Consider the following 26,034-nt stretch of genomic DNA (forward strand, 5'->3'; position numbering starts at 1 on the left):
CTTCTCCTCTCCCCCCAGGTGGCAAGGGAGTGCCTGGGGGAGGAAGGGAGGGCGCCCCCCGCACCTTCCCTCCCTGCCTGCCGGGCAGGCAGCGCAGCTCCAGGCCTGGAGGTTGGCTTAGTAACCAGACAGCCGAGACCTGCCAGGGCCCCAGCACGGGGCGGGCTGGGAGAGGGAGGAGGGGGTGAGCCCAGCCCAGCCCAGCCCAGCCAGTCTCAGCGGCTGCTGCGCTGCGAGCGGGGCGTGTGCGGAGGCCGGAGGGAGGGACCGAGAGGCCGGCGGGGGAGGCCGCCTCTCCGCCGCTCGTTACAATGTTTGCAGCGCCGGAGCCCCACTAGGCTCGCCTCGCAGGCGCACCAGCCCGGGCGGGGGCAGGCGGGGGTGTCCCGCGGCAGCGGGGCTTGTCCGCAGGGTCTCGGCTGCTGCCACAGGGCAGAGCCGGGGAGCTGCAGCGAGGCGAGCGGGCGGCGCTCTCTGCCGCCTCCTTGCCGGGCAGGAGCGGGGGTGCCTGGGCTGGAGGAGATGCTGCTGCTGCTCCCCTTTGCCTCCCTCCCCGGGCTCTTCTGCAGACTCCAGCCAGCGCCGCTGCGCGGGGAGGGTGAAGGCTCAGGGTCCTCGTCTCCATCACCCCCCTGCACGCTGGGCTTGGGGCTCTAGACCGGCGGGTAAGTCTGCGTGGGCTTGGGGTTTGTTGGGGGTTTGTTTTTTCCCTCCCCCTTTGTTATGAGAGAGGAACTCCAGGTGCGAAGTTTGGATCTGGGTCTTGAACTTTCCCAGACTTCGGGAGGGTGTTTGCTTATGGGTTTTCCTCTGGCCCCCCTCTCTAATTATTATAATGACTCTTAATTATGCGTGTATGGTGCCTTGAAGATGTGTAGACCAGTGCCATGTAGCAGGACTTTGCTTTTTCTGTCTCCAGTTCTGGTTTTAGGGGGAAGTGTCGGGCTAGGTGGTTAGGGTTGCCGCTCTTGGGAGGCGGGGCGGGGGACAGGCAGCCCCCTGGAGAAACCGAGCAAACTGGATGGGTGCAAGTCGGTGGTTTGTGGAGTAGTGAGACTTCCAAGCTTGCCTCCTGAGGAAGATCCAGGGTTGGGCTGTGTGGGAGGGTGATAGAGAATATTTACAAGCTATTCTGCTGTAAGGAACATTTTTCTTTAGTTTCACCAGGATTTTCAGGGTGTGTGTGCGCGCGCGCGCGCCTGTTTGTTTTGCATGAGGCTCCTTTTGGTGTTAGTCATTCTGGCTGCACATTCTTAAGTTTGTGAATGAAAACTCCAGCAAAGAAAGAACTTATTGTGCATAGGAAAACTCAGTGCATATTAGTCACTCCAGTTGTCTGTGTTCAAGACTACATAGCAGGCCCCTGTCTGTTTCCAATTTCTGAAATGATTGTGGAAATTCTATGTCGCATGAGAAGAATGCTGGGAGGAGGGAGCCTAGCACCACATGAAGCAAGTGGTTTTATTATTATTGCTGTTTTTCCATTACTTCCTGTCCAAAGACCTCTGGGTTAAACTAGACTTCAGGGTTCTCAAAACAGTAAGTGTACATAGCTGGAGCAGAGGAATTGCTGTGTATTTGCAGTAAGAGCTGAACAACTGAAGGGTTTCTTTTAAGGCACTAAAAGTTAAAAACTTCTTATTTAAGAGAAGATTCTTGCTTAAACTCTATCCACATTTTTGACGGGTGAGGGATAGAAATCAAGAGTAAATCTAATGGCCTGTGATGAGAAATAGTGTAGGTTTCATTGGCTTTTTATCTCTGTATGATCAACACCTCAGCAAACCACAGGATAATCTCTCTCATATTGTAGACTGTGTCGTTCTCTTTAAAAATGGCATGTTTCAAACAACAAAGGCAGTGACTTCATAGGGAGCCATCAGGTGCTTCTCTGTACCCCACCTGTGTATTGGGGAACCGGTTTTTTGTAGGCAGGCTCTAAATTAAATGTAGGGCATGAAGACTGGGGATATAAAGATGACTGCAGATTATCTATGTCTAGGCACCTTCTTAGGGTGTACATTCTGAAAAGTAAATATAAAAGTCCTTCATTATAGAACTAGCCAGGATGGTAACAATGATGAGTTCCCAAATCCCTGAAATGGCATGTATTGTGATTGTACAGTATAACTGGGTCAATGCCATACAATTATGCCAAACTTTCTGCTGGTGTTGGAATGTTCTGAGGAAAATCTGTCATTGAATACATGAGTACTTGAAAGGTAAAGATTTCAGTTAATATAATATCTGATCCTACAAGGTGGGGCTAAGCACCCCCAATTTCATGCTCAGCACCATGTCAGGATCAGGCCCGTCATATTATTCCCTCTCTGTACAAACCTTTGGGTTGGAAAACAATGGATATGTTTAAAGAGGCTTCTGTAAGAAGCTGAAGCTGGAAGCTAGAAATAAACACCAAATCTTAGATAAGAGAACAGTTTAAACAGTAATATTCTTTTGTAACAGTGGTTCGACATTTTTTCATTTGCAGATGCCTAAAAAATTTGAAATGGAGGTGTGGACCCCTTTGGAAATCTTAGACATAGTCAGCAGACCCCAGGTTGAAAACCACTGTTATATAAGAACAACTGATGGGAGACAAACTAATGCTGTTTTTACAGTGATTTGTTTGGTAGTTCAGTTGCAATACAGTGTGTTGTCACTGAATTGCTAGCAAGTCTACCCATCTATTTATCTTTCATGTAAGGCTTTTGTATTTTATCCTGCCTGCTTCTTTTCTCTGCCACATGTGCAGTCTTTCTGCAAATGCTGTTTACAAATAAGAATGTCTTAAAATAAGACAAGAGTGACAGTAAGAGACAAATGATCTTAAAAGTAGGTTTGGGGGGTTTGGTTTGCTGTTTTGAAGATGCACAATTCTGTTTACACTGATAAAAAAAGTATAATAGTTTTTCAAACAGTGTTGTCTCATTTTTTTGTTTATGTGATAAACAAGCATTCCTAGTACAAATGGGTATATTAATGTTTGGTTTTTTTAATAACGCCCAAATGGATGCTAACAACATTGTAAACATAAACAAGACAGGTATCTTCCCCAGCTAGTTTGCAGTGTAAGGCCCTGATGCTGCAAAGGCTTAAGCATGTGCTTACCTTTACACACTTGGAGTACTCCATTGACTTCAGCAAGATTATTCTCAATATATAAACTTAAGCATGTGTACATGTCTAAGTGATGTGGAACCAATGAAGTGGGCTTATAAAAATGGAGTGTGGAATGGTCAGAACCTGAGGGCAACATTAATTTAGCATTGTCGAATTTCCATGCCCTGGAAGAAACAGTGAGGTGGGTGACAGGAAAGCCAGGGAAAGGAAGAGGGTCTCTCAGCCAAGGTGAGAGGTTATGAAGACATGATTTTGGCAGTCGTGATGGAAAGGAAGAGATCGATTTTGGAGATGTGCTTTTTTCCTTCACAACAGGACTTCGCAACCATCTGAAGTTGGGGTAAAGATAACCAGTGAATGGTTCCAAGTGCCTTGCTGATAAGTCTATTTTAAAGCGCGCTACAAAGCAGATCTGAAACTGGTTGCAGTTCTGAGGTAACAAATCAGCACAGGGTTTTTTTCTCCACAACTGAGTACGTGGATGAGTAATAATAATTAGGACTTATACAGTGCTATATATCTTTAAAGTGCCTTCCAAATCTTGGCTCTCAAGCCCTAACCTCTCACCACTCTTGCGAGGGAGATAGGTAATTAGTCCCATTTTTATCTATCTGTGCAGGATCTTCTATGGAACCCATTTTCATAGCATAAGTAACTCGGGCTTCTGGGCAACACAGTAAGTTAAAGAGTTTTCAGATATGTTTATTATAATAGTGCCCAGAGGCTCTAGTCGGGATTGGAGTCCTCCTGTGCTAGGAACTCTTTAAGGCCCTGTGCTGAAGAGTTTGCAATATGGCTGTCCCTTTTCCATTCTTATGAACATACATTGTAGCTAAGTATGCAACAATCTCATTTCGAACTTCATTTGTGCTCCATACTTGTGCAGGGCTCTGCTATCAGAGGTTCCAACTGCAGGAACAGATTTTTGAGCTTGATCAAAAGCCTGCTGAAGTTAATCAGAAAACCTTCATTGGCTTAAATGAAATTCAGATCAGGCCCTTAGAAAGCAAGATTTACTTTTGAGTAGATTTTAGCATATCTATCTCACAAGAGATCCAATTCCGATACCAGTGGCACATCTCCCATTGATTTCACTATGAGCTGGATCAAACTGAAGAAACATTAAGTGTTGGCCTGACTGCCATGTCTCAGATATTCTACTTGGAAGTGAAGGGAAAGTGCCATTTCAGATGTGGATCTGACAGAAGGGTTTTGTCAATATATTCCGTAGGTCATTTTGAATGCACACCCCTCTCTCTTCTATACACAACTCTGCCTATCTTTTAGTTTATTGCGAATTGGCTATTTGAATTTTACTATCTCAAAAGGATAGGTGACAGTCAATGAAACAAGGAAAGTCTCAGTGTATTGTACAACAATTGAGAAAGTATCAGTAAACAATTGCTCTAGGTTATCACTTTCCACTGGACAAGTGAAGTTGGACAACGAACTATGTATGTCATAATAAGTTAATGTGTTAACCACTGTGAGCCACTAATTAACAGTGCACAACTGTAAGGAAGAGTGGAATTTCTTACAGAAGAATTTCTCACCTCCACCTAAAGTAAATAGAGAGAAGCTAGCACGTACAGATGGGGAGGAAGAAACAGAATCAGTATGGCTGTATTTATGTTGTCTAATCTTCTGCCTAACCTACACCACTTATGCAGATGGTGAGGATGCAGGCGTAGTCTTGGTGCATCCTTGTCTCTTAGAATGCTTTCAGATTTGGCAAACGAGCAGGTTTCTGTTCAAGGGTAGTAATATGTTTTTTAAATTTGTAAGGCACTTTTCGTGATAGAGCTCTGTCCTAGTTAGCATAAAAAACTTCACACCTAATATCATGGCGGTGAGAAGGTTTAGGTTCTCAAACTTTTGTTTGCTTCTCCATATATGTATTTCGGTAAACGTAATGTATCCGTCCAACATGACTTAGAAATGGCTCTTGACATACTTAGTAAAGTTGTTTGTGGCAGTGTTGTAGCCATGTTGGTCCCAGGATATTAGAGGGACAAGGTGGGTGAAAGCTTGTCTCTTCCACCAACGGATTTTGGTCCAATAAAAGATATTACCTTTTTAAAGGGAAAAGCTAGGGAGAACACTCTATATTTAAATAATATGCACTATAATTCTCAGGATGAATGTTGGTTATTTGTATTACAGTACTTTCTAGAGGGCCCAGTTGATCCAGGCATTGTTGGACTCGGTATTGAACAAGCATATATCAAAAGAAGTTGCCTGTCCCAAAGAGCTTATGATCTAAGTAGACAACTCAGATAATGGACAGGAGAAAGGAAGGAGTAATAGCTATTCCATTTCATGTATGGGGAAACTGAGGCACAGATATGAAGAGACTTTCCCAAGGCCACATTCAGTGTTCAGAGTTCCAGTTCAGTGTGTTAATCACAAGACCATACTACCGATAAAACTATTATTTTTCTTGCAAAAACTCAGAATAACATCTCTTTCAAGTTCTGTGTACTGTTGCCTTCATAGGAAGAAAAGCATGTTACAATTTTTGAATTGAGCAGGAATTTTCAGAACTCCGAATCAATGGCTTTCCAGATTAGGGATATTTGTCTAGGATAGAATATTACTCTCTTGCGTTGGGGTAACTTCTAGAAGGAAACTTCTACTGAACAGAATCTTGTTTAAAGAAATAATTTGAAACAGCTTTAGATGGACTACTCATGTTATCTTCTAAAACTGGATTATTGTATCTAATGTTTTTCCGGGAATATCTGTGAAGAGGCAGCTTAGAAGTGGCATATCTAAACTTGTCCAGTATTGTATAAAAAATGTCTTGCACTGAAAGACCGCCTGGGCGGCTATTCTGCCTGTGCACAATTAGATGATTTGTAGACATGCTGTAAACTTGAAATTGGTGCTACAACTTTAATAGGAAACACACCTGTTCTCTCTCCTTTCTTTCCCAACGCTGTGAAAGTATGGGTTGGGCATATTTGGGCTCATTTTCAATCCACCAGTGAAGATCTGGCACCTTAGTGAAGAACACCTCTCTACTCACTTGGTGTAAATCATCTCCCAACTATAAGTCGAGCTATACAAAATCCTCAGTTCTGCAACTCAGAACTTTAAATATATCCCTGAGAAGCACAAGTATTGTCTCATATCCTTACAACACTCAAGGAATCTTTCACTGCATCTCGTTAAAGCTAATGGAAGGTTGCCCTGTAAATTCTCTGCACATTCAAGGAAGAAAGAGATCTTCAGACCTATACAAGTGCGAGGACGTAGGGTCTCCAAACGACTGCCAATTCAGAGCCAAAAGTTCACATTGGATAACTTAGTAGAAACATCATGTTCACATATTTTTTTTCCATGTAATGGAAGGGTAACTCAAAAATCAGCCCTAAGTTTTTAAGAGTCTGATATTTGACTGAGACCTTAACTCTGCCTCCTGTTTTTTCACAAGCAATTTTGCAGGTACAGTTGATTTCCTCAAGATGTGAAACAGACAGATTGCACCAACACATTAGGTACTAGGAGTCCGTCTAAAACAGTGGTTCTCAAACTTTTGTATTGGTGATCTCTTTCACACAGCATGCCTCTGAGTGCGACCCCCACCCCTTATAAATTAAAAACTTTTTTTTATATTTAACACTATTATAAATGCTGGAGGTAAAGCGGTAGAGAGTGACATTTAATAACCTTGCGAACCCCCCCCCCCATGGGGTCCTGACCCCCCAGTTTGAGAACCCCCGGTCTAAAACTATGGATTCTGAAAATCAGGTCCTAAATGTTCTTTTAAAAAGTTAGAATCTTAACAGTAACACAACTTTTATTTTAATTAAGATTGCCTTTTGTTGACCCTTTGGCATTAGTATATTCTTCTCAGCTTCAATGTTGAAAACCAGGGTTGTACACAAAGTGGTCCACAGTAGAATGAAAATTAATATTATCCCATTGTTAAAAGGCATGATATACAATACATCAAAAGTTTCATGCCAGTTCTACACTCTTCCTTCTGTTCCTTATCTGAATACAGTACAAAGTGCTATGCTCTTGGATTGGAGAGTCCATCAAATCCTGCTTAGAAAAGAACCAGCAGTTGAGTATAAGGCTTTCTAAGTTATTACTGTGTGCGGACAGAACATGGCTTATCTCATTATCACGAAGATTATAGATACTCTAATTTGAAACTCCTTGTTTGTGCAATGGAACTGGTTCCCAATGATTAACTTTATACTCAGCCCAGCTGAGGGTTTTTCCCCTTTAATATTAATCTCTTCTCTGAACTGGATTTATATGCTGGTCAGATACAGTATCTACCATTTTTCATATAAATATAAGTGACTGGTTTATGTAGAGAGTATAAAAATGAATAAACCTGTAGTGATCCCTGTACTCACACTTCAGTGAGGTCAGAGAGGAGAATGAATGTAGATGAGTAATTAAGATAGACATTTACCAAAAGCCAGATTAGTCAGAAGCTATGCTTCAGTTTATTGCTGATATGTGGTAAACTACAAAATTCATAATAACTAAACCCTTTTTGTTCAGTGTTAATTTTATTGTAATGTAGAGCTTTTTTATTGTTCTGTTAAATTTATTTATATATTTTAAATAATGTTTCCTCAAATAGAAGTGAAAATGAATGTAAAGCTTTGCTTTTAGCCCTGATAGAATTAAATAGTTGACATTATTGCATTTTTATTTCAGTTGGAGCTTCTGTTCATAATGGCAAGGTGAACTATTTTAATTATTCTGTGATGTAAGCTTCATGCCTGAATGTGTTACAGAAGGGCTTCATGGAAAAATTTAGATTTTGATATAATTTTATGTATTCAACAGCTCTAAAGTGAAATAAAATTAGTATTTTATTTCTAAGGATTACTCATCAAAATATAAACCGGATGTGCATTGCACATTAATGATGGACATCTGTTACTTTTTCTCACCATCTGTCAATCTCAACCATTTATTTTGACTTTACCGTAAAGGAGATTGGGATATAAATCTAAGAATTGCAGAGATCACGGTAGTAGAAATTGAAACTTTTATGATTTGTGTGACATTTTGTCAGTAGCACTTTTGTTTCTTTTAAAGCCATAACATGCAGTACTGTTTCTTGAATTGTTGTCTGGATTATTATTTTTTTTGTTGGTGGCATGGATTGTTTAGAACAGTCTAATAATCCATCAATCAGTTTAATCAAATTTACTCACCTAATTGCAACTCAAAGTTCAGTAAACAATGTTTATAACAGGTTTCAGAGGAACAGCCGTGTTAGTCTGTATTCGCAAAAAGAAAAGGAGTACTTGTGGCACCTTAGAGACTAACCAATTTATTTGAGCATGAGCTTTCATGAAGTGAGCTGTAGCTCACGAAAGCTCATGCTCAAATAAATTGGTTAGTCTCTAAGGTGCCACAAGTACTCCTTTTCTTTTAGTGTTTATAACCAGTATTTTACACTGCAGAGTCTCTTTTCTCATCATGTTATTTAGCTTTTTAATGGGGGAAATGGACAGTTTGTGTCTTAGCATATTTGCTATGTTACTAATAAATTGATAATCCTCCTTCATGCTTGATTATCTATTGTAATGCATAAAATAATGGCTTGCTTTTTAACAGCTTAGCAAAGGGCTCAGTCCTGCACCATAGAATTGTATGGGAACAGGAGCAGACCCAAAATGACACTGGAGGGAGCATTCCACTGTCCCATTGGAGACAGTGTTGTATATGGGAGGAAGTCTTTTAGACCATTAGAATTAAATTAGTTGGGTCAAGCATAGTTACCTCACGTTCCAGAGTCAGTTCTGGCTACAACTCTCAGACGAGGAACTCTTCATATTATAAAGTAGTCTGACTGTGATATTATGTTAAGGCTGTGCAGATGACATGTTGTTTAATCCACCCTGGCAGAAAACCTTTTCCAACTGAATAATAGTCAATACAGTTATATGAATTCTCCTCTTCTTCCCTTCCCCCGCCCCTTCACATTGCTGAAGTGTTAATGTCAGAGACTAGTTGGAAATATTTTGTTTTGAGAGAGAGTCTCAGTAGAATTTGCCACATGTTACTGCAGGCTCAGGAGTTGTACAGTTATATGTGTATGGAGGGAAAGTATAAAGTAGCTTAACTACAGAGTATATGTGAGGTTCCAAAAACAACAAACTGCAAAAGATAAATTCTTCTTTTCCACTCGGTTTTTGACATTGTCTTTGGTTATCAGCTATAACTGATTTTTTAATACTTTTTGTTGTCATTTTGAAATGATTTTGCTTGCATCTTTATTTTCAAAATCGTGGTTTCAATTATTTTTATTAACTTAACTACTGAGAAATGAAGGAATATATCCACTGAGGTAGTATTTTAGCCTGAAACTACAGTCAAAAATACTTATTTAAATAAGAAAAAAATGTCTGCCTACTGGCTGCTACTGGAAATCTATAAGTGCTGCTGGGGTTTAAAAATAAGGGCACATCTACTAACTCCATTGAAATGCATTGGAAATTGTTTTGTCTGGGTTTCCTTTTGTAGGAAGGGAGGGGGACTATCAACATTCTATTTTTAAAATGGGCAGAGTTGGCATGATGATGATCTACCTGCTAACTGATGTTGGAAACCATAGGTACCGTGACTTCTGGTGAGGAAACATGATTAAGTTAACACTTTAGTATATCGTTTGGAAACCATTCGCTGACTTCAACAGATTTCTTCTGATGCACGAGCTCTGGTGCTATTTATCTTGTATCTCTATATGTTTAAGAAGTAGACACCTTCATATCTTAAACCTTCATATTTTGTGCCATTATATGCTACATTTCTTCCTGTAGTGTGCTCAGTCATTAAAATCACTTGATTGACTTTAATAGTGAATTTAAAGATTATCTGATTATAAAAAGTTGGTAGTAGGCAGCACTGAAAAGTTTGTTTAATCAGTTAGAGAGACTCATTATCATATAGCGAGCAATTTTGTAGTTAAGTTGTCACATGTATGAAACAGTCAAATTAGCCTGTAAGGCTTAGTATATGGGTTTAATGAAATAGTTGTGCATGACACTCTTATATTTCATTAAAATATTTTTGACTGTATAGAAGTATCTGATAGGTGTGTGAAACATGTTCTCCCTTAGGAATGCCATCATTAAAGTCTCCTCATCGGTATGACAAAGTGTTTTGAGGGGAATTATTTCATCTGTACAACAATATTTGCATACTTCTATCAGAAAATCACTCTACCTCTCTTCCTGTAGTTTCCCTTTTTCCTTAGGTCTGTGGCATTACCAATCTTCTATCATTTGAAAGAGCTGCCATGCTCTACTGATTTTTAAGACTACGGCTCTTAAAGGTGAACTGCAAAGAAAAAAGGTTGAGCTTGTGCTTTTTTGCTGCTTTATAATGCATAAAAAAGCCTGCATAAAAAGATGCTTGTTTTTTTACGGTAGAATAGCAAGTCCTTTCTAGCTTGGAGGACTATGGTGACTAGAGAACTGGTGAGATGATGACATCACAAGGACTAAGAGTGGAAGTTGGGCAACAGAGAGGAAGGTTGTTAATCACTGTCCACATTTTTTTTGTTTAATTTCAGTGACTAGTGTTTTGGAGAGAAGTCTTTATTAGAGACTCATAACCCTCACCCCCTCCGTTTAAGGTGTGAAAGCTAATATATATTGTCTATAAGCTCCAAAATCAGACAAAAAAACCAAGGAGAAAATCCTAAAATGAAAAAAGGCAGAAATCTTTCTTTACATTTTCTCTTTCAAAGAATCAACAACAACAAAAAGGCCCAACTTTAAAAGCAAATGGATACCCTAGCCCCACATTCTTATTACCCACTGGAGTATGAGTAAGGAACCACAGGTGGATCCAGCTTCCGTTTTCTGTCCGCCAGGTATAAACGAATCCAAAACAGACTTTTTTCCTTTAAGGAATGCCTCATTTATTGATAACAGAAAATAAAATGAGTAAACCTTACTCTTAGAAACAGTCTCTAGTTCCATCTGAACTCCTTCTACCTAGGACAAGCCTCTGGTGCCTTCTTTCCAACCCCTTCTTCTCCACTTCAAGCCCCTTGCCTTCTGGGTATACCTATTCTCCCCCTCCCTCTCTCTGGGTTACCCTTCAGTTACAAGTCTCTCCCCTTCAGAGGAATTTTATTCTTCCCCTTCTGGACTGCTCAGGCAGCCTTCTTATAGGGCTACGGTGCTCCCTTGCTAATTGGCTAATTACCAGACCCCTGGAGCACCCAATTGCTCCCAGCTGGTCATCAGAGGGGTGTCAGGGGCAAGTAAGGCCCAGATTTACCTTGAAGGGCCAGTTGCTCCGTGACACAAACCTTTTACAGTTTGTGTTTTGAATTTGTGTCGGTCTGTACAATACAGCGTATCCACTTTCCACTAGGACAACCTCAAAGCATTTTTGTTAGCTTCCAGTTTCAAAACAAAGGTATTTACAATAAAATATTAAGGAGCTGACTTAAAACACGGTTTATTCCATTTCCTCACTTTAAACAGGGATTGATTAAAGGATGGGGCAGTGCTCTGCTTCATTGCTGCCATGACGCAGACAAGTCACAATGGTTGTATCTGAGGAGTGAGGAACACAGAATAATCTTTGTAGATGAGAGACACTTCCACAGAGCTGAAGCTATGCAACTGAGGCACTAAAGTAGACAGGATTTGCCCTTTCGGGCTGCATTTCTTTTGTTGTTTTATCATCCTTCCTCTCATGGACTCCTTCCAACCACCCTTCTCTCCTCCACCCTGAGAAGAAAGAGAAAATGCAGGAAAGGTAAGCAGTGGTGAGAGTAGATTTATATGTCCCATGCATCCAAACTTTGGAGGCAAAAAATGAGTGAGGAGGCATGGGTGAGGAGCAGAGAGAGCCTCTATGGGCCTCTTTACACCAGCTAGGAAACCTGTCCCTGCCCTTTATACAAAAACTATTAAAACATGGTGTGTTGTTAAAGGTTTTTCCTAGTTGTGGAAAGGGCCATATACTGAGTGGTTGAGTCTGTTGCTTCATTTTGATTTAAAAAGCTAAAATGAAACAAAATTAACATGACAAATATTAAATGGATTAAAAACTGGATAACGGACTGATCACCAAATGCAACTGTAAATGGGGAATCATCTTCGAGAGGCTCTTGGCCCTGTGCTAATTAACATTTTTATCAATGATCTGGAAGAAAACATAAAATCATCACTGATACATTTTGTAGATGACACAGTTGAGGGAGTGGTAAATAATGAAGAGGACAGGTCACTTGGTAAGCAGAGTGCAAACAAACAGCATGTGTTTTAATACAGCTAAATGTTAAAAGAAAAGGAGTACTTGTGGCACCTTAGAGACTAACCAATTTATTTGAGCATAAGCTTTCGTGAGCTACAGCTCACTTCGTCGGATGCATACTGTGGAAAGCGTAGAAGATCTTATTATGAACACACACAGCATGAAAAAATACCTCTTCCCACCCCACTCTCCTGCTGGTAATAGCTTATCTAAAGTGATCACTCTCCTTACAATGTGTATGATGATCAAGCAGGAGAGTGGGGTGGGAAGAGGTATTTTTTCATGCTTTGTGTGTATATAATAAGATCTTCTATGCTTTCCACAGTATGCATCCGACAAAGTGAGCTGTAGCTCACGAAAGCTTATGCTCAAATAAATTGGTTAGTCTCTAAGGTGCCACAAGTACTCCTTTTCTTTTTGCGAATACAGACTAACACGGCTGTTACTCTGAAACCAGCTAAATGTTAAGTTATTCATCTTGGAACAAAGAATGTAGGGCATGTTTACAGGATGAGGGACTCTATCCTGGGAAAGAGTGACTCTGAAAAAGACTTGGGGATCATGGTAGATAATCAGCTGAACATGAGCTCCCAGTGTGATGCTGGCCAAAAGGGCTATTGATATTCTTGGATGTATAAACGGGGGAATCTCAAGCAGTAGGAAGATTATATTACCTCAGTATTTGGCACTGATGCAGCTGCTGCTGGAACGTTGTGTCTAGTCTGGTGTCACAATTCAAGAAGAATGTTGGTAAATTGGAGAGGTTTGAGAGAAGAGACGCAAGAATGGTTTAAAAATTGGAAAACATGCCTTAAAGTGATAGACTAAGGAGTTCAACGTATTTAGTTTAACAAAGAGAAAGTTGAGGGACGGTTTGCACACAGTCTACAAGTACCTACATGAGGAACAAAAAGTTTGATAATGGGCTCTTCACTCTAGTAGACAAAGATATAACAAAATCCACTGGCTGGAAGTTGACGCTAGACATATTCAGGCTGGAAATTAGGCACGCTTTTAACAGTGAGGGTATTTAACCATTGGAACAATTTACCAAGGGTTTTGATGGAGTCTCCATCATGAACAATTTTTAAACTGAGATCGGATGTTGTTCTTAAAGATGTGCTCTAGTTCAAACAGGAATTATTTCAGGGATCCTATGGCCAGTTTTGTACAAGAGGTCAAACTGGATGACCACAGTGGTCCCTTTGGACCTTATAATCTATGAAAATAAAGCCCTCATACTTTGGTGGTGTGTGGAAGTATAAATCTCTAAAATGTAATATAAAAGGTCAGTGGTAAGCAATTCAGAAGGATTTGGAGAGACATAAATCAACTTGTTCTGTTGAGGAATAAGATTAGCATCTATTTGGGCTCTGCTGTTGTTCACCATACCAATTTTGCTTTGTAAAATTGCACTATGATGTTTAAAGTTCTAAACTTACTTAAACAAGCGGATGTCTTTTTTTGCCACACCCCAATTACCTGCAGCCAGTCCTCCTGGGAAGGACCTGAAAATGGAGAAAAAAAAATATGATACACTATTTAACAATGTCAGTTTGTTTTTCAAAGCAATTTGCAGACTTGAATAAATTATTTTTCAGTGCCTGCTTTGCTCAGATTGGAGAAAATTGATGACTTTAAAAAATAGTTTGGGGAGCAGTTTAACGGCTTTATTTTATTAATCTGAATTACAAGTTACTTTTATTTTGAAGCATATTCTTTGAAGTTGGAAAGCATACTGTCACTCGCCCCAGTGTGAGATTCCTGCAGTACATACGCACAACAGTGTGTTTTCCCTTGTGCCGTATGTGCTGAAATAGGCAGATAGGTGGAAAAGGGTGCTTTCTAAAGTTTAAACTGAAATTTTAATTTCAGTTTTGATTTTATGATGCTAACACCATCTGAATGTGGTTTAATACTAATTATTAAGTAGCATGATAGAAAAAGACGAATTGAGTTTACAAATAGTGAACACGTTGTATGGATTAGCATTGTTACAAACTGTGCTAGTATTACGGGATGACCTTTGCTGTGCTTGACATTCATTGAGCTCTTTCACACACTTTAATTCCCTCCAACTGCCCTTTGCTGTGAGACTATTACAGATCACAGAATTTAACTTTTCACCCTCATTGGACTGAAAGTTGGTAAGTATGCTGATGTTACAAAATCTGCTTCCTTTGCTTCCCTCTTCGTTGGTTTTGGAAAAGTAGAAGAGAAACTACTGCCTGTCTAGACTAATAAAATAAAATTGTTAGTGCAGACAGTATTCATTTCAAGGCAAATGATGTATTTTCAATAATATGCTACCAAGGCCAGTAGAAGATTGCAACTGATATGCCAAGAGCTATTATGTTCCTAATGGAAGTGATGCTTTTTATGATACTGTTTCCAAAACACCCTACAGTATAGTACCTCAAAATATTTGCATAGAACTAGATTCCCTTTTTATTTTTTCCTTTCCTTAGTTTTATAACAAAAGTCTTAACTAGTGACTAGTGCCATTTTTGGTTCAGATAGAATGATACAAGGGGAGCAATGACCAAGGGGAGCAATGACCAATCTTGTAAGAGGCTTCTGGGTTTTGTACTCCTTCCTCAAATTGCTTTTTTAACTGGCAGGCAGAATGGCTGTATTTTTCCCCTCTTGTAAACAATGATTGTTGTTGAATGCAGTTCAGAGTTTGTAGTCATAACTACTGAATTCTGATTGTTTTGGGAGCCTGCCACTCTTGAGCACCTTTGCTGTTTTCAGCTGCGTTCTCCTCACCGTAGTAAACCAGGAGAAGGTAAAAGCCAGGTTGCTGACAGCTATAACTATCTATTTCATGTTTCTGCTGACAACTAAATGCAAATCTCTTCATCTTCAATTTTGGTGTGTACGTGAAAAACACTTCCATTAAACTAATTTTTCCAGATGGTTTGGCATTGTTTGACTTCTAGTTTTGTGCAGTGACTCTCAGCCTTTCTAGACTACTGTACCCTTTCAAGAATTTGATTTGTCTTGCGTACCCCCAAGTTTTACCTCAGCTAAAAACTACTTGCTTACAAAATCAGACATTAAAAACACAGAAGTGTCACAACACACTGTTACTGAAAAATTGCTTACTTTCTCATTTTTACCATATAATTATAACATTAACAATTGGAATATAAATTTTGTACTTACATTTCACTGTATAGCGTAAAGAGCAGTATAAACAAGTTATTTGTATGAAATTTTAGTTGGTACTGACTTTGCTAGTGCTTTTTATGTAGCCTGTTGTAAAACTAGGCAAATATCTAGATGAGTTGATGTACCCCTGGAAGACCTCTGTGTACTCCCTGCAGTATGCATACCCTTGGTTGAGAATCACTGGATTTGTGTGTGCAAAGTGCAATAATTTAAATAACTCAAATAAAAATATTTTCCTCTCAGTCCACAATGATCCATGTGAAAACTTACCTTTTAGCAACAAGTTATGTTATTGGTAGCAAATACTTCGGGACACACACATTAATGCTAGCCTAGCCTAGCTGCACAGTAATTTAGTCTCCACAATATCACAATTAAATCCATTCTGTGCCCTCTCCCACCCCAATAAAATCATTTCTGACACACAGCCCCTCCCTTTTTCCCCTCTTACAAACATCATTAATAAAATCTCTTTCTCCTCTCCTCTCTTCTGCCCTGTTCCCCAACTAATAACTTCTGGACTCTTTCCCCCATCCTAGACCAAATACATCCTGAGCTCCCCTTAAATATGTGAATTTGTAGATCCTTCTCTCTTTCCCCTCTGTAGTGAATGCTTGGTTCCTCTGACTAATGCATTCTGGGATTCCTCTCTTCCCCAAAGAAATGCATACTGGGAAGTACATACATGAAAACATTTTACCACACTTTGAGGTATATTGATACAACTGGTCTACTTGTGTCTATTTAAAAAAATAGCTATCCTATTTCTGCAGATCTCGGCCAAATTGTGGGAGAGGGTGAAAGGGCAGATGAGACTTCATTCTGTGCAACATCTGTGACCACAACTGACGGTGCGATCACTGTTGCTGTTACAAAACAGGAGGCAGTAGTACTGCTTTTTTCCCATTAGTACACTTAATCTAATAATTAATTCAATCAATACAGAACCATAGCAGGGATGGAAAAGCTGAGGTTTTGGTCGCCACCGACATGCACACATGACGTCACTGGAGTGGAGAGCGGTATTGTTTATCCCTTCGGCTTCTCATGTTTTCTTTTTAACTCTTTATAGGAAAACTGCTTTACAAGAAGTGAATGATAGTGAATAATTGAGACAGATATATTGACCTAACAAAGTCACATAATCATCCAGTCAGCCTGGACCGTAAGACGACTTAATACCCTTTGTCTGCAATATATAGTATAAAACAGTGGCTCTCAACCTTTGCAGACTGCTTTCAGGAGTCTGATTTGTCTTGCATGCACCCAAGTTTCACCTCACTTAAAAACAACTTGCTCATAAAATCACACATAAAAATACAGAAGTGTCATAGCACACTGTTACTGAAAAAATGCTAACTTTGTCATTTTTACCATATAAAATAAATCAATTGGAATATAAATATTGTGCTTGCATTTCAGTGTATAGCGCAGTATAAACAAGTCATTGTCTGTATGAAGTTGTAGTTTGTACTTACTTTGCTAATAGAGTTGCCAGGCATCTGGTTTTCGACCAGAACGCCTGGTCGAAAAGGGACCCTGGTGGCTCTGGTCAGCACTGCTGGTCAGCACTGCTGACCAGCCATTAAAAAGTATAGTTGGCAGCATGGCGAGGCTAAGGCTGGCCCATGCCTGCCATGGCTCTGCCCAGCTCCCGGAAGCGGCCAGCATGTCCCTGCGGCCCCTAGGTGGAGGGGCAATCAGGGAAGCTCCTTGTGCTGCCCCCGCCAGCCAGCGCCGGCTCCGCAGCTCCCATTGGCTGGGAAGCATGGCCAATGGGAGCTGTGGGGGTGGGGGATGGGGATGTGGGCACAAGCAATGCACAGAACCACCAGGCCCCTCCACTTAGGAGGAGCTGGACGTGCCGGCCTCTTCCAGGAGCTGCGCAGAGCTAGGGCAGACAAGGAGCCTGTCTTAGCCCCGCTGTACCGCCGACTGGGAGCTGCCTGAGGTAAGTGCTGCCCAGCTGGAGCCTACATCCCAAACCCGCTCCTGTACCCCAACCCCCTACCCCAGGTGGGAACCCCCTCCAACACCCTGACTCCCTCCCAGAGTCCATACCCCAATCTCCTGCCTCAACCCTGAGCCCCCTCCTGCACCCCAAACCCTTCATCCCTGGCCCCATCCCAGAGCCCACACCCCCAGCTGGAGCCCTCACCCCTTCCCACACCCCACCCCTCTGCCCCAGCCCTGAGCCCCCTCCCACACCCAAACTCTTTCCTGGAGCCTGCACCCTGCACCCCTTCCTGCACTCCAACCCGCTGCCCCAGCCCTGAGCCCCCCCCCTGCACCCCAAACCCCTTGTTTCTGGCCCCACTCCAGAGCCTGCACCCCAACCCTCTGCCCCAGCCTTGATCCTCCTCCCGCACTCCAAACCCCTCGGCCCCAGCCTGGAGCATCCTCCTGCACCTCAAACCCCTAATCCCTGGCCCTACCCCAGAGTTCACACCCCCAGCCAGAGCCATCACCCCCTCCCGCACCCCAACCTCCTGCCTAAGCCCAGGAATGTGAGTGAGGGTGGGGGAAAGCGAGCGACAGAGGGAGGGGAGATGGAGTGTGTGGGGGCTGGGCCTCAGGCAAGGGGCGGGGCAGGGATGTTCAGTTTTGTGCTATTGGAAAGTTGGCAAACCTATTGGCTAGTGCTTTTTACGTAGCTTGCTGTAAAACTAGGCAAATACCTAGGTGAGTTGATGTACCCCCAGAAGACCTCTGCGTACCCGCAGGGGTACGCATAACCCTGGTTGAGAACCACTAGTATAAAATACATGTACTCTGTATGGTTGATGGGGCAAAAATTAATCTCTGTCTAGATTAAGTAGCTCAATACAGTTGCTTAGGGAATCCATTTTCTGAAACTTCAGGGATGGCAGGAATTACAGAAAAAAATGTTGTGAGTGTCAGACTTTCAATATTATGTTGTGTAGGTTGTAAAGGATGGCTTGGGTTTTATTTTCCAGTTGCTTAAAATATGTCCACCAGTAGTTTTGTGTGCATATATGTGAATAAAAACAGTTCAACATGAGAGGTGAAAATAAAGAGCAACTGAAGGATTATTATAGCTATATATTTAAACTATGAAGTTTTCTTATCATTCAGTTTCCCGGAGTCTATTCTTGCTTCTATCTGACCTCTGGGAGTTTATCAGTGGGTGCCATACAGATGCCAACATCAATATCAGTTTGTTTTTCAAAGCAAATAGAAGACCTGAATAAATTATTTTTGGTCAGATTGAAGAAAATTTGATGTTCTCAATTCCAAAGCTCATGTATTTACAGTATTTTATTACTGTACATTTTTGTAGTAATATCTCTTACTCTCTTGCATCCTTTTCTGTTGACTTATATCACAGATATAATGTTTTATTTGGAATGGCTGGTAGCCACATAGCAAACTGAGTATTCTATGGGTGCCAAAAGGAAGAGGGGAAAGTAGTGGCTTCAGTTCTTCATATATATTGCTGGGACACACAACTGAGTCTTAATGGGATTCGGGCGAAAAAACGTGAGTGCCGCAGTATTCTAGAATCCACCCAAAATGGAATGTAGAGAATATGTTTCTAGGTACCCTACATTATTGGCTACCCCAACAAATTAATATTTATTCTTTAGTTCTGCATTTTACTAGGTTTTGAAATATTTGAGGATTGAGAAAAGACTTGGGCATCGCTTTCTCCAAGCATTCACTCAGTCCAAATTTGGGCATTTTTATGTATGCGAATGGGAGGAAAATGAATGCTTGTTAAGAGACAATTTAATAAAAATAAATAAATAAAACACGCACCTGACACCCTTAAATGATTTGAGACTATGATTAAAATTTTCAAAGTGTGTATGTCTCCTTTGTAATGGTACTTTGGCTACTGATTCCTTCTTTCTTACCCACCCCCGAAATGACTGGTTTGCAGTCCCCTTAAAGCTTTAATTTGGGGGGGTGGAGGGAAAGGAGAGGCTTGCAAACCAATTCTCCTAGAAATACTAAAATACTTTTTCACAGTGCCTCCAGTAGACTTACTGTTTTTCTGTTTGTCTAAAAGGACTGTGAGTAATAAGTTTGAAAGATGATTGTGATTTAATAAGTATGTGGGATGGAAAAAATAAATCTGAAATCATATTTTCAGGACTAGAAGGAATTAAGATTGTCACATAAATTCCCTTCATATACAAAAAAGATGAAAGTGGGTATAAGTTTGAAATTGTAGCTCGTTGTATGCTGGAGAGGATGAGGACTTTCTTTGGTGCAGATATACATATTTGCTGTGTATACCCAAAGAAAATTCCTTCAGCAAATAAACTTATTTCATCTTGTCCCAAAGGAAGTTATTGCGTCTTACAGTCTATTACATTTGCTTGTTAGCTTACTGCTAGGCTGATGAAATACCAAAATGGATTTTTGAAGTTTACCCACCATCATTCCCAATACAATGAAAGGTTATTACTGTTTCCGTAGTCAGGGAGAGGGAGATTTTAATGTGATGAAATTTGATTATTTTTAAGGAGGGGCAAGGGGATTGCATCTATAGTCTGATACAGCTAAGGGGAGTGACTGGCTCTGTATAGGGGAACATGATGCTAGCTGTAATGACATGATTTCACAGGCGCAAAGTATGTTCCTGATGAATTATGAAATGTTGTTAGGGGAGTTTCTATGCAAGTTGGGATATTTCCCTGGGTCCCTGTCTTTGGTGCCCCTTATGGACTCTCTTCACCACTGTATCCTCAAAGGCATGGGTCTGGAGGCTTACAGCAACTGCCCACTCATATATATTTCCACAGAGTTGCTATCCCTCAGCTCTTCTCCCTGTCTGCCTAAATGCATGCCCTTCAGAAGCCTCTTCTCCCATTGTTCATGCAGACAGGATTACAAGAAGAGGAGGACGATGCTTTGGTTCCTTCTGTCTGTGGGTTTTTGGTTCACTGTAGAGAAGTTTCCAGTAATTTATGTCCGTCCTGCGCAACCACGGGTGTATTATGACACTTTGTCCTGTAATTCTACGAATATGAAAGGATTTATCCATCTGAACATTGTGAAAAGTACCAGGATCTCTGCTTTCTGGCGACAGCAGGCCTGGCCTTGTGTCATGGTAGGAGGAGCTGGTGTTTCGTTTTTCCTGCTTTCTGGCAATGTGATCTTACAGCTAGCAATATGACATCTCCTGTAGTTTATTCGGCTCCACAGTCTCTCCAATTACCAAAATATTTTGGTGTAGACAAGTAGTCAGACTCAAGGGTATAAATGTCTTTGTGATAGACTTGATATAGACCCTTGTGCTTTTAAAAATGAATAATTTTAGGATACAATTAAAGCAAATAATTTAGAATGTCTTTCTGTCCACATTGTTTCTAAGATGGATACCCTTGTCATGGGCATCTGGAGTATATTAGTTACAATTTTATCAACAAGTGACACTGAAATTACAGACTTTGTAATGAGTCTCTTATTCTGGTCCCAGTGCACGGCATCTGACAAAACCCTAAAGATCCTCTCCCCATCACTGTTTATCTTTCTAACCAGTTTTAACTCTGTTATTGCATTTTTGTCGATTTTTGATATTTCAGCATGTTAGAAATCATGGGACATTCCAACTATTAGTATAACCAGAGGTCCTCAAAATAGGAAAATGTTGTATTAGAGTTTTGTATTACATTGTAAGGGTCCTCTCTAATACAGAACTTTCCTATTATACTATTGCCAATTTGCTTCTGGTCAGCAAAGTCTGTACATGGAAGCTAATTACCAAAGACCGATCGAGGGACGTGATCGTTCCCCTCTATTCGACATTGGTGAGGCCTCATCTGGAGTACTGTGTCCAGTTTTGGGCCCCACACTTCAAGAAGGATGTGGATAAATTGGAGAGAGTCCAGCGAAGGGCAACAAAAATGATTAGGGGTCTGGAACACATGAGTTATGAGGAGAGGCTGAGGGAGCTGGGATTGTTTAGCCTGCAGAAGAGAAGAATGAGGGGGGATTTGATAGCTGCTTTCAACTACCTGAAAGGGGGTTCCAAAGAGGATGGCTCTAGACTGTTCTCAATGGTAGCAGATGACAGAACGAGGAGTAATGGTCTCAAGCTGCAGTGGGGGAGGTTTAGATTGGATATTAGGAAAAACTTTTTCACTAAGAGGGTGGTGAAACACTGGAATGCGTTACCTAGGGAGGTGGTAGAATCTCCTTCCTTAGAGGTTTTTAAGGTCAGGCTTGACAAAGCCCTGGCTGGGATGATTTAACTGGGAATTGGTCCTGCTTCGAGCAGGGGGTTGGACTAGATGACCTTCTGGGGTCCCTTCCAACCCTTATATTCTATGATTCTAAGACCAGCTTGTGATACCTGTATTTACATTGAATGTAGTACCTTATTCCACAAGTAGTGGTATTGGGTGAAATCCTCGCTCCATTGAAGTCATTGGCAAAATTCCTACAGACTGCCATAGGTCCTAGGATTTCACCCAGTGACTCCAGTGGGACTATTTGTGGTGTAAAGTACTTGTTCATGAATAAGGGTATTGTAGTCTGGCCCTAAACTGACCCAAGTGTGTGTGTTTGTCTCTGTTGGAGTGTTCTGCCTCCTGCTCTAACAGAAGGAAACAGTATTGTTAATGACAGGTTTCAGAGTAGCAGCCGTGTTAGTCTGTATTCGCAAAAAGAAAAGGAGGACTTGTGGCACCTTAGAGACTAACCAATTTATTTGAGCATAACCTTTCGTGAGCTACAGCTCACTTCATCGGGTGCAGTATTGTTAATGAAGATGAACATGAGGCTTACCTTACAAAGCAACTGCAACCCCAAAATGATTTCAAAAGCCATATTTCCTAAGTAGCAAATAAAAATTGCGTGCGATCAAAGATTTTATTGGCATCTGTAGAAAATACATTTGTATCAGTCCCTTTCCTTTGGGACAGATGAATCATAATTAAAAGCCATGGGGCATTACTAGTAGTAGAAATTCTTCCTTTGACAAACATAGTTTGATCTTGCTATATCAAGATTATCTGTATATCTTTGGTCATCAGAAGTTATTGGGAGGTCTTGTTCGTATGCTATAGTGGAAGTACAGCTCCATTTGCACTTTCAGTATATGAATTCTAATAGATTTAACTTAAACTACATTATCCAAAAATAAAAATGGGGACGAGCCCATCATGAATATGAAGTAGCATTTTTCTGTCATTTGTTAACTTTGAGTTGCTAATATATAATGAATACTATTCAAAGTTAATCCTTATTATTGTTTGTTATTTGTATTACCATAATGCCTAGAAGTCATGAACCAGAAAGGGACCCCTTTGTGCTAGCCACATTGCATTCATCATCAGAAGATATCTTCTTTCTGACAGTGACGCATAATAAATTGCTGTGTTTTGCATCTGCAGTTGAATTGGCTACATCTTTACATTGAAAGCAAAGTCATTTTTGGTCTTCTTTCAATTTCTTGGCTCAATAACCAGAAATCTAATGATAATTTAAATTAGTGTCAGCAATAAATGGTAGATCCAGGATCTGTTTCTTTTTTTTTTTTTAAATATCTTATCACATCAAAAGGGAAGAGGGTTTGCAATCCCACAGCCAGAAAGTACAGTTAAAAGACAAAAAGGATCCTGTGTCTGTGTTTATTGTTGGCAGCATCTATATTTAGGATGAATCAGAGCTCAGCTCTATGTAACCCCCCCCCCCAAAAAAAACACATTTGAAGGTGCAACGTATCTAATGTAGCAATTGTTACATTATAAATAGGGCACCAAATTTTGCTAAGTCATAATTGCATAGTTCCCTGAAGTGCAGTGAATGATGACATGATGAATAATTCCCTGTTCTTACTCACTTGTGTAAATTTCGTACGGAGCCATATGTGCTGTATCAACTAATGTTTTAGTGCAAGATCATGATTTCCTATAGTCTTTCCAAGTCTTTGAGTAGCTTTGTCTTCTGATTAATCTAGAGCTAAAACCTCCTAATTGCAAGATTTAAGCTAGACAGTTTAAGTCTCTCTGTAAGCTTTTGATCTCCACAAGGAAAGAGGGTTTAAAAAATTATTTACAACTAAAAAAGAACTTCCCATAAAGTGCCTTGTTCTTCAGGTATCCCAGAGATATGATACAAATTGTGATTTGGATAATGACCGTGCAGTTAGCCAGAAAAATGCCATAGATACGATAATGGTAGTGTCATATTTAATGTGCTGTTCTTAATACTAGTGCTGCTTAACACTTACAGTGCTTTACATCCACAGATCTGAAAGCACTTTACAAAGGTGGGTGAGCATTTCATAAGTCTGGATGTGGATTCTTTGTCAGTGAGGTGGAAAAAAACATCTGCTGTGTACTGTTGCATGCCAAAAGCCCATAGTAGTTGCCACTGGAAAAGTCTACAGTTGACCAGCAGTTGCCAGACCATGGCAAATGAGGTACTGAGTGTGGCTTTTATGCTCTACTGTAGTACAAATATTAGCTATTTAGGTAAATGCTGAACTACATCAGTCCAGAACCCTGACTCCAACTGTGGCTAGTGCCAGATGTTTCAGACAGAATTGCAGGAAACCCTATAGTGAACAGTTGTGGAGTAATTTGCCCATCAAGAATTACTTCCTCATCCCAGGCAATTAGTGGTTGGAGTGTGCCTTGAAGCATGAAAGTTTGTATCCCCCTTATAAATGTGTATGATATTTAATCTGTGTATCTCTCCTGTGACTCATTATGCATGTAAAGGTTGCCATTTATATCTGGAATTACCTTTTGACTTCATCTAGTTTATTTTTTCATGACGGCAGAGTAAATTTATTTGTTGAGATTCAGACCTTTTGAGTATCAGTTGATACTATTTCAAAAATGCACTTTAAGGCTGACATTTAAATTTGTTAGTCTCTAACGTGCTACAAGCTTTCTTCTCTGACACTAGCTAATTTCTGTTGTAGAAAAACTGTTCTTTTCCATGCTTACATAGGGTATGTCTACACTACGAAATTAGGTCAAATTTATAGAAGTCAGTTTCGTAGAAAGCGTTTTTATACAGTCGATCGTGTGTATCCCCACACAAATGCTCTAAGTGCATGTAGTCGGCGAAGTGTGTCCACAGTACCGAGGCAACCGTCGACTTCTGGAGCGTTGCACTGTGGGTAGCTATCCCACAGTTCCCGCAGTCTCCGCCGCCCATTTGAATTCTGGGTAGAAATCCCAGTGCCTGATGGGGCTAAAACATTGTCACGGGTGGTTCTGGGTACATATCGTCAGGCCCCCGTTCCCTCCTTCCCTCCCTCCCTCCCTCCATGAAAGCAAGGGCAGACAATCATTTTGCGCCTTGTTTCTTGAGATACTTGTGCAGACGCCATACGATGGCAAGCATGGAGCCCACTCAGCTAACCGTCACCGTATGTCTCCTGGGTGCTGGCAGATGTGGTACTGCATTGCTACGCAGCAGCAGTTTATTGCCTTTTGGCAGCAGACAGTGCAGTATGACTGGTAGCCGTTGGCGACGTAGTCCTGGGTGCTCTTTTAACCGGGCACCTGGGCAAACATGGGAGTGACTCAGCCAGGCGTTTCCCTTGTTTCGTCTCGTGGCGATTGAGTCCTACTGGCAGTACACTGTCGTTTAATCTGCAGCTAGCAGAAGACGATGGCCAGTAGTCATACTGCACCGTCTTCTGCCGAGCACCCAGGAGAAGACGATGGCTAGCGGTCGTAATGCACAGTCTGCTGCCAGCAAGATGCATAAAGATAGATGAAGTGGCTCAAAACAAGAAATAGACCAGGTTTGTTTTGTATTCATTTTCTCCTCCACCCCTCCCTCTGTGAAATCAACAGCCTGCTAAACCCAGTTTTGAGTTCTATCCTTGAGGTTTTGAGCTCTATCCTTGAGGGGGCCATTCAGTTTCTCGCAAAGCCACCGCCTTTGTTGATTTTAATTCCCTGTAAGCCAACCCTGTAAGCCATGTCATCAGTCGCCCCTCCCTCCGTCAGGGCAATGGCAGACAATCGTTCCGCGTCTTTTTTCTGTGCAGACGCCATACCACGGCAAGCATGGAGCCCCCTCAGATCACTGTGGCAATTAGGAGCACATTAAATACCACACGCATTATCCAGCAGTATATGCAGCACCGAACCTGGCAAAGTGAAACCGGGCAAGTAGGTGACGTCAGCGCACTGACGAGAGTGATGAGGACATGGACACAGTCTTCTCTCAAAGCACGGGCCCTGGCAATGTGGGCATCATGGTGCTAATGGGGCAGGCTCATGCGGTGGAACGCCGATTCTGGGCCCGGGAAACAAACACAGACTGGTGGGACCGCATAGTGTTGCAGGTCTGGGATGATTCCCAGTGGCTGCAAAACTTTCGCATGTGTAAGGGCACTTTCATGGAACTTTGTGACTTGCTTTCCCCTGCCCTGAGGCGCAAGAATACCAAGATGAGAGCAGCCCTCATGGTTGAGAAACGAGTGGCAATAGCCCTGTGGAAGCTTGCAAAGCCAGACAGCTACCGGTCAGTCGGGAA

At 41.2% G+C, this 26,034-nt stretch overlaps 1 protein-coding gene across 10 annotated transcripts in view; it reads left to right on the forward strand.

Annotated features, from left to right (window-relative positions):
- Positions 1-271: 271 nt before the first annotated feature.
- PTPN13 (protein tyrosine phosphatase non-receptor type 13) overlaps positions 272-26,034 on the forward strand; it is a 188,126-nt gene continuing 162,363 nt past the window's right edge. For 9 of the 10 annotated variants that reach the window (XM_048847084.2, XM_048847086.2, XM_048847089.2 and 6 more), the window contains exon 1: positions 273-665. The gene's annotated coding sequence lies outside the window, so the exon portion shown is untranslated. Of the gene's footprint in view, positions 666-26,034 lie in introns of all 10 variants that reach the window. The other variant, XM_075127500.1, reaches the window with a different exon arrangement.

Source organism: Caretta caretta, chromosome 4 (assembly GCF_965140235.1).
Source record: "Caretta caretta isolate rCarCar2 chromosome 4, rCarCar1.hap1, whole genome shotgun sequence".
NCBI classification, from domain to species: Eukaryota; Metazoa; Chordata; order Testudines; family Cheloniidae; genus Caretta; species Caretta caretta.